An 8,559-nucleotide genomic window follows, 5' to 3' on the forward strand; every position below is an offset into this window, starting at 1 on the left:
TTTTACTACATATGAACACTTTTCACATTCTCCCGTGCAACGCGGCTGCTAGTACTCCTTTCATGCAAAATCTTAAGGTCCTAGGTCATGTCCAAGCCACCAAAGCCAGCTAAAAAGTGAATAATCGACAACTAAAACTTGAATTGAACTACTTCTTACTGGCTATTGCTTCAACTTAGAAGCTTCTTCTGTGTTCTACTATGGTGCTTTTAGTGTCTCCGCATACCGCAGCACGCGACATAGCTTTGCAGACGATAAATGTAACCGTATCAGAGAGAAAAGCGGCCAATGTGACGATCTGGCTTTAAGTCGATTCGATAACAAATGACGAAAACGGACGGATCTCTCAGGTTTTTACTACATATGAACACTTTTCACATTCTCCCGTGCAACGCGGCTGCTAGTCCTCCTTTCATGCAAATTCTTAAGGTCCTAGGTCATGTCCAAGCCACCAAAGCCAGTTAAAAAGTGAATAATCGACAACTAAAACTTGAATTGTACTACTTCTTACTGGCTATTGCTTCAACTTAGAAGCTTCTCCTGTGTTCTACTATGGTGCTTTTAGTGCCTCCGCATACTGCAGCACGCGACATAGCTTTGCAGACGATAAATGTAGCCGTTTCAGAGAGAAAAACGGCCAATGTGACGATCTGGCTTTAAGTCGATTCGATAACAAATGACGAAAATGGACGGATCTCTCAGGTTTTTACTACATATGAACACTTTTCACATTCTCCCGTGCAACGCGGCTGCTAGTCCTCCTTTCATGCAAAATCTTAAGGTCCTAGGTCATGTCCAAGCCACCAAAGCCAGCTAAAAAGTGAATAGTCGACAACTAAAACTTGAATTATACTACCTCTTACTGGCTATTGCTTCAACTTAGAAGCTTCTTCTGTGTTCTACTATGGTGCTTTTAGTGTCTCCGCATACCGCAGCACGCGACATAGCTTTGCAGACGATAAATGTAACCGTCTCAGAGAGAAAAGCGGCCAATGTGACGATCTGGCTTTAAGTCGTTTCGATAACAAATGACGAAAACGGACGGATTTCTCAGGATTTTACTACATATGAACACATTTCACATTCTCCCGTGCAACGCGGCTGCTAGTCCTCCTTTCATGCAAAATCTTAAGGTCCTAGGTCATGTCCAAGCCACCAAAGCCGGCTAAAAAGTGAATAATCGACAACTAAAACTTGAATTATACTACTTCTTACTGGCTATTGCTTCAACTTAGAAGCTTTTCCTGTATTCTACTATGGTGCTTTTAGTGTCTCCGCATACCGCAGCACGCGACATAGCTTTGCAGACGATAAATGTAACCGTTTCAGACAGAAGAGCGGCCAAAGTGACGATCTGGCTTTAAGTCGATTCGATAACAAATGACGTAAACGGACGGATTTCTCAGGTTTTTACTACATATGAACACTTTGCACATTCTCCCGTGCAACGCGGCTGCAAGTCCTCCTTTCATGCAAAATCTTAAGGTCCTAGGTCATGTCCAAGCCACCAAAGCCGGCTAAATAGTGAATAATCGACAACTAAAACTTGAATTGAACTACTTCTTACTGGCTATTGCTTCAACTTAGAAGCTTCTTCTGTGTTCTACTATGGTGCTTTTAGTGTCTCCGCATACCGCAGCACGCGACATAGCTTTGCAGACGGTAAATGTAACCGTCTCAGAGAGAAAAGCGGCGAATGTGACGATCTGGCTTTAAGTCGATTCGATATCAAATGACGAAAACGGACGGATTTCTCAGGTTTGTACTACATATGAACACTTTTCACATTCTCCCGTGCAACGCGGCTGCTAGTCCTCCTTTCATGCAAATTCTTAAGGTCCTAGGTCATGTCCAAGCCACCAAAGCCAGTTAAAAAGTGAATAATCGACAACTAAAACTTGAATTGTACTACTTCTTACTGGCTATTGCTTCAACTTAGAAGCTTCTCCTGTGTTCTACTATGGTGCTTTTAGTGCCTCCGCATACCGCAGCACGCGACATAGCTTTGCAGACGATAAATGTAACCGTTTCAGAGAGAAAAACGGCCAATGTGACGATCTGGCTTTAAGTCGATTCGATAACAAATGACGAAAACGGACGGATCTCTCAGGTTTTTACTACATATGAACACTTTTCACATTCTCCCGTGCAACGCGGCTGCTAGTCCTCCTTTCATGCAAAATCTTAAGGTCCTAGGTCATGTCCAAGCCACCAAAGCCAGCTAAAAAGTGAATAATCGACAACTAAAACTTGAATTATACTACTTCTTACTGGCTATTGCTTCAACTTAGAAGCTTCTTCTGTGTTCTACTATGGTGCTTTTAGTGTCTCCGCATACCGCAGCACGCGACATAGCTTTGCAGACGATAAATGTAACCGTATCAGAGAGAAAAGCGGCCAATGTGACGATCTGGCTTTAAGTCGATTCGATAACAAATGACGAAAACGGACGGATTTCTCAGGTTTGCACTACATATGAACACTTTTCACATTCTCCCGTGCAACGCGGCTGCTAGTCCTCCTTTCATGCAAATTCTTAAGGTCCTAGGTCATGTCCAAGCCACCAAAGCCAGTTAAAAAGTGAATAATCGACAACTAAAACTTGAATTGTACTACTTCTTACTGGCTATTGCTTCAACTTAGAAGCTTCTCCTGTGTTCTACTATGGTGCTTTTAGTGCCTCCGCATACTGCAGCACGCGACATAGCTTTGCAGACGATAAATGTAGCCGTTTCAGAGAGAAAAACGGCCAATGTGACGATCTGGCTTTAAGTCGATTCGATAACAAATGACGAAAATGGACGGATCTCTCAGGTTTTTACTACATATGAACACTTTTCACATTCTCCCGTGCAACGCGGCTGCTAGTCCTCCTTTCATGCAAAATCCTAAGGTCCTAGGTCATGTCCAAGCCACCAAAGCCAGCTAAAAAGTGAATAGTCGACAACTAAAACTTGAATTATACTACCTCTTACTGGCTATTGCTTCAACTTAGAAGCTTCTCCTGAGTTCTACTATGGTGCTTTTAGTGTCTCCGCATACCGCAGCACGCGACATAGCTTTGCAGACGATAAATGTAACCGTCTCAGAGAGAAAAACGGCCAATGTGACGATCTGGCTTTAAGTCGATTCGATAACAAATGACGAAAACGGACGGATCTCTCAGGTTTTTACTACATATGAACACATTTCACATTCTCCCGTGCAACGCGGCTGCTAGTCCTCCTTTCATGCAAAATCTTAAGGTCCTAGGTCATGTCCAAGCCACCAAAGCCAGTTAAAAAGTGAATAATCGACAACTAAAACTTGAATTATACTACTTCTTACTGGCTATTGCTTCAACTTAGAAGCTTCTTCTGTGTTCTACTATGGTGCTTTTAGTGTCTCCGCATACTGCAGCACGCGACATAGCTTTGCAGACGATAAATGTAACCGTTCCAGACAGAAGAGCGGCCAATGTGACGATCTGGCATTAAGTCGATTCGATAACAAATGACGTAAACGGACGGATTTCTCAGGTTTTTACTACATATGAACACTTTGCACATTCTCCCGTGCAACGCGGCTGCTAGTCCTCCTTTCATGCAAAATCTTAAGGTCCTAGGTCATGTCCAAGCCACCAAAGCCGGCTAAATAGTGAATAATCGACAACTAAAACTTGAATTATACTACCTCTTGCTGGCTATTGCTTCAACTTAGAAGCTTCTTCTGTGTTCTACTATGGTGCTTTTAGTGTCTCCGCATACCGCAGCACGCGACATAGCTTTGCAGACGATAAATGTAACCGTCTCAGAGAGAAAAGCGGCCAATGTGACGATCTGGCTTTAAGTCGTGTCGATAACAAATGACGAAAACGGACGGATTTCTCAGGTTTTTACTACATATGAACACATTTCACATTCTCCCGTGCAACGCGGCTGCTAGTCCTCCTTTCATGCAAAATCTTAAGGTCCTAGGTCATGTCCAAGCCACCAAAGCCGGCTAAAAAGTGAATAATCGACAACTAAAACTTGAATTATACTACTTCTTACTGGCTATTGCTTCAACTTAGAAGTTTTTCCTGTATTCTACTATGGTGCTTTTAGTGTCTCCGCATACCGCAGCACGCGACATAGCTTTGCAGACGATAAATGTAACCGTTTCAGACAGAAGAGCGGCCAAAGTGACGATCTGGCTTTAAGTCTATTCGAGAACAAATGACGAAAACGGACGGATTTCTCAGGTTTTTACTACATATGAACACTTTGCACATTCTCCCGTGCAACGCGGCTGCAAGTCCTCCTTTCATGCAAAATCTTAAGGTCCTAGGTCATGTCCAAGCCACCAAAGCCGGCTAAATAGTGAATAATCGACAACTAAAACTTGAATTGTACTACTTCTTACTGGCTATTGCTTCAACTTAGAAGCTTCTTCTGTGTTCTACTATGGTGCTTTTAGTGTCTCCGCATACCGCAGCACGCGACATAGCTTTGCAGACGATAAATGTAACCGTCTCAGAGAGAACAACGGCCAATGTGACGATCTGGCTTTAAGTCGATTCGATAACAAATGACGAAAACGGACGGATCTCTCAGGTTTTTACTACATATGAACACATTTCACATTCTCCCGTGCAACGCGGCTGCTAGTCCTCCTTTCATGCAAAATCTTAAGGTCCTAGGTCATGTCCAAGCCACCAAAGCCAGTTAAAAAGTGAATAATCGACAACTAAAACTTGAATTATACTACTTCTTACTGGCTATTGCTTCAACTTAGAAGCTTCTTCTGTGTTCTACTATGGTGCTTTTAGTGTCTCCGCATACTGCAGCACGCGACATAGCTTTGCAGACGATAAATGTAACCGTTCCAGACAGAAGAGCGGCCAATGTGACGATCTGGCATTAAGTCGATTCGATAACAAATGACGTAAACGGACGGATTTCTCAGGTTTTTACTACATATGAACACTTTGCACATTCTCCCGTGCAACGCGGCTGCAAGTCCTCCTTTCATGCAAAATCTTAAGGTCCTAGGTCATGTCCAAGCCACCAAAGCCGGCTAAATAGTGAATAATCGACAACTAAAACTTGAATTATACTACCTCTTACTGGCTATTGCTTCAACTTAGAAGCTTCTTCTGTGTTATACTATGGTGCTTTTAGTGTCTCCGCATACCGCAGCACGCGACATAGCTTTGCAGACGATAAATGTAACCGTCTCAGAGAGAAAAGCGGCCAATGTGACGATCTGGCTTTAAGTCGTTTCGATAACAAATGACGAAAACGGACGGATTTCTCAGGTTTTTACTACATATGAACACATTTCACATTCTCCCGTGCAACGCGGCTGCTAGTCCTCCTTTCATGCAAAATCTTAAGGTCCTAGGTCATGTCCAAGCCACCAAAGCCGGCTAAAAAGTGAATAATCGACAACTAAAACTTGAATTATACTACTTCTTACTGGCTATTGCTTCAACTTAGAAGCTTTTCCTGTATTCTACTATGGTGCTTTTAGTGTTTCCGCATACAGCAGCACGCGACATAGCTTTGCAGACGATAAATGTAACCGTTTCAGACAGAAGAGCGGCCAAAGTGACGATCTGGCTTTAAGTCTATTCGAGAACAAATGACGAAAACGGACGGATTTCTCACGTTTTTACTACATATGAACACTTTGCACATTCTCCCGTGCAACGCGGCTGCAAGTCCTCCTTTCATGCAAAATCTTAAGGTCCTAGGTCATGTTCAAGCCACCAAAGCCGGCTAAATAGTGAATAATCGACAACTAAAACTTGAATTGTACTACTTCTTACTGGCTATTGCTTTAACTTAGAAGCTTCTTCTGTGTTCTACTATGGTGCTTTTAGTGTCTCCGCATACCGCAGCACGCGACATAGCTTTGCAGACGATAAATGTAACCGTCTCAGAGAGAAAAACGGCCAATGTGACGATCTGGCCTTAAATCGATTCGATAACAAATGACGAAAACGGACGGATCTCTCAGGTTTTTACAACATATGAACACATTTCACATTCTCCCGTGCAACGCGGCTGCTAGTCCTCCTTTCATGCAAAATCTTAAGGTCCTAGGTCATGTCCAAGCCACCAAAGCCAGTTAAAAAGTGAATAATCGACAACTAAAACTTGAATTATACTACTTCTTACTGGCTATTGCTTCAACTTAGAAGCTTCTTCTGTGTTCTACTATGGTGCTTTTAGTGTCTCCGCATACTGCAGCACGCGACATAGCTTTGCAGACGATAAATGTAACCGTTCCAGACAGAAGAGCGGCCAATGTGACGATCTGGCTTTAAGTCGATTCGATAACAAATGACGTAAACGGACGGATTTCTCAGGTTTTTACTACACATGAACACTTTGCACATTCTCCCGTGCAACGCGGCTGCAAGTCCTCCTTTCATGCAAAATCTTAAGGTCCTAGGTCATGTCCAAGCCACCAAAGCCGGCTAAATAGTGAATAATCGACAACTAAAACTTGAATTGTACTACTTCTTACTGGCTATTGCTTCAACTTAGAAGCTTCTTCTGTGTTCTACTATGGTGCTTTTAGTGTCTCCGCATACCGCAGCACGCGACATAGCTTTGCAGACGATAAATGTAACCGTTTCAGACAGAGGAGCGGCCAATGTGACAATCTGGCTTTACGTCGATTCGATAACAAATGACGTAAACGGACGGATTCCTCAGGTTTTTACTACACATGAACACTTTTCACATTCTCCCGTGCAACGCGGCTGCAAGTCCTCCTTTCATGCAAAATCTTAAGGTCCTAGGTCATGTCCAAGCCTCCAAAGCTGGCAAAATAGTGAATAATCGACAACAAAACTTGAATTGTACTACTTCTTACTGGATATTGCTTCAACTTAGAAGCTTCTTCTGTGTACTACTATGGTGCTTTTAGTGTCTCCGAATACCGCAGCACGCGACATAGCTTTTCAGACGATAAATGTAACCGTTTCAGACAGAAGAGCGGCCAATGTGACGATCTGGCTTTAAGTCGATTCGATAACAAATGACGAAAACGGACGGATTTCTCAGGTTTTTACTACATATGAACACTTTTCACATTCTCCCGTGCAACGCGGCTGCTAGTCCTCTTTTCATGCAAAATCTTAAGGTCCTAGGTCATGTCCAAGCCACCAAAGCCGGAAAACAGTGAATAATCGACAACTAAAACTTGAATTGTACTACTTCTTACTGGCTATTGCTTCAACTTAGGAGCTTCTTCTGTGTACTACTATGGTGCTTTTAGTGTCTCCGCATACCGCAGCACGCGACATAGCTTTTCAGACGATAAATGTAACCGTTTCAGAGAGAAGAGCCTCCAATGTGACGATCTGGCTCTAAGTCGACATGATAACAAATGACGAAAACAGACTGAATTCTCAGGTCTTTACTACATATGAACACTTTTCACATTCTCCGGTGCAACGCGGCAGCTAGTCCTCCTTTCATGCATAATCTTAAGGTCCTAGGTCATGTCCAAGCCACCAAATCCGGCTAAAAAGGTAATAATCGACAACTAAAACTTGAATTGTACTACTTCTTACTGGCTATTGCTTCAACTTAGAAGCTTCTCCTGTGTTCTACTATGGTGCTTTTAGTGCCTCCGCATACCGCAGCACGCGACATAGCTTTGCAGACGATAAATGTAACCGTTTCAGAGAGAAAAACGGCCAATGTGACGATCTGGCTTTAAGTCGATTCGATAACAAATGACGAAAACGGACGGATCTCTCAGGTTTTTACTACATATGAACACTTTTCACATTCTCCCGTGCAACGCGGCTGCTAGTCCTCCTTTCATGCAAAATCTTAAGGTCCTAGGTCATGTCCAAGCCACCAAAGCCAGCTAAAAAGTGAATAATCGACAACTAAAACTTGAATTATACTACTTCTTACTGGCTATTGCTTCAACTTAGAAGCTTCTTCTGTGTTCTACTATGGTGCTTTTAGTGTCTCCGCATACCGCAGCACGCGACATAGCTTTGCAGACGATAAATGTAACCGTATCAGAGAGAAAAGCGGCCAATGTGACGATCTGGCTTTAAGTCGATTCGATAACAAATGACGAAAACGGACGGATTTCTCAGGTTTGCACTACATATGAACACTTTTCACATTCTCCCGTGCAACGCGGCTGCTAGTCCTCCTTTCATGCAAATTCTTAAGGTCCTAGGTCATGTCCAAGCCACCAAAGCCAGTTAAAAAGTGAATAATCGACAACTAAAACTTGAATTGTACTACTTCTTACTGGCTATTGCTTCAACTTAGAAGCTTCTCCTGTGTTCTACTATGGTGCTTTTAGTGCCTCCGCATACCGCAGCACGCGACATAGCTTTGCAGACGATAAATGTATCTGTTTCAGAGAGAAAAACGGCCAATGTGACGATCTGGCTTTAAGTCGATTCGATAACAAATGACGAAAATGGACGGATCTCTCAGGTTTTTACTACATATGAACACTTTTCACATTCTCCCGTGCAACGCGGCTGCTAGTCCTCCTTTCATGCAAAATCTTAAGGTCCTAGGTCATGTCCAAGCCACCAAAGCCAGCTAA

The sequence above is a fragment of the Schistocerca gregaria genome, unplaced genomic scaffold, assembly GCF_023897955.1.
Source record: "Schistocerca gregaria isolate iqSchGreg1 unplaced genomic scaffold, iqSchGreg1.2 ptg000378l, whole genome shotgun sequence".
In the NCBI taxonomy this organism is placed as follows: domain Eukaryota; kingdom Metazoa; phylum Arthropoda; class Insecta; order Orthoptera; family Acrididae; genus Schistocerca; species Schistocerca gregaria.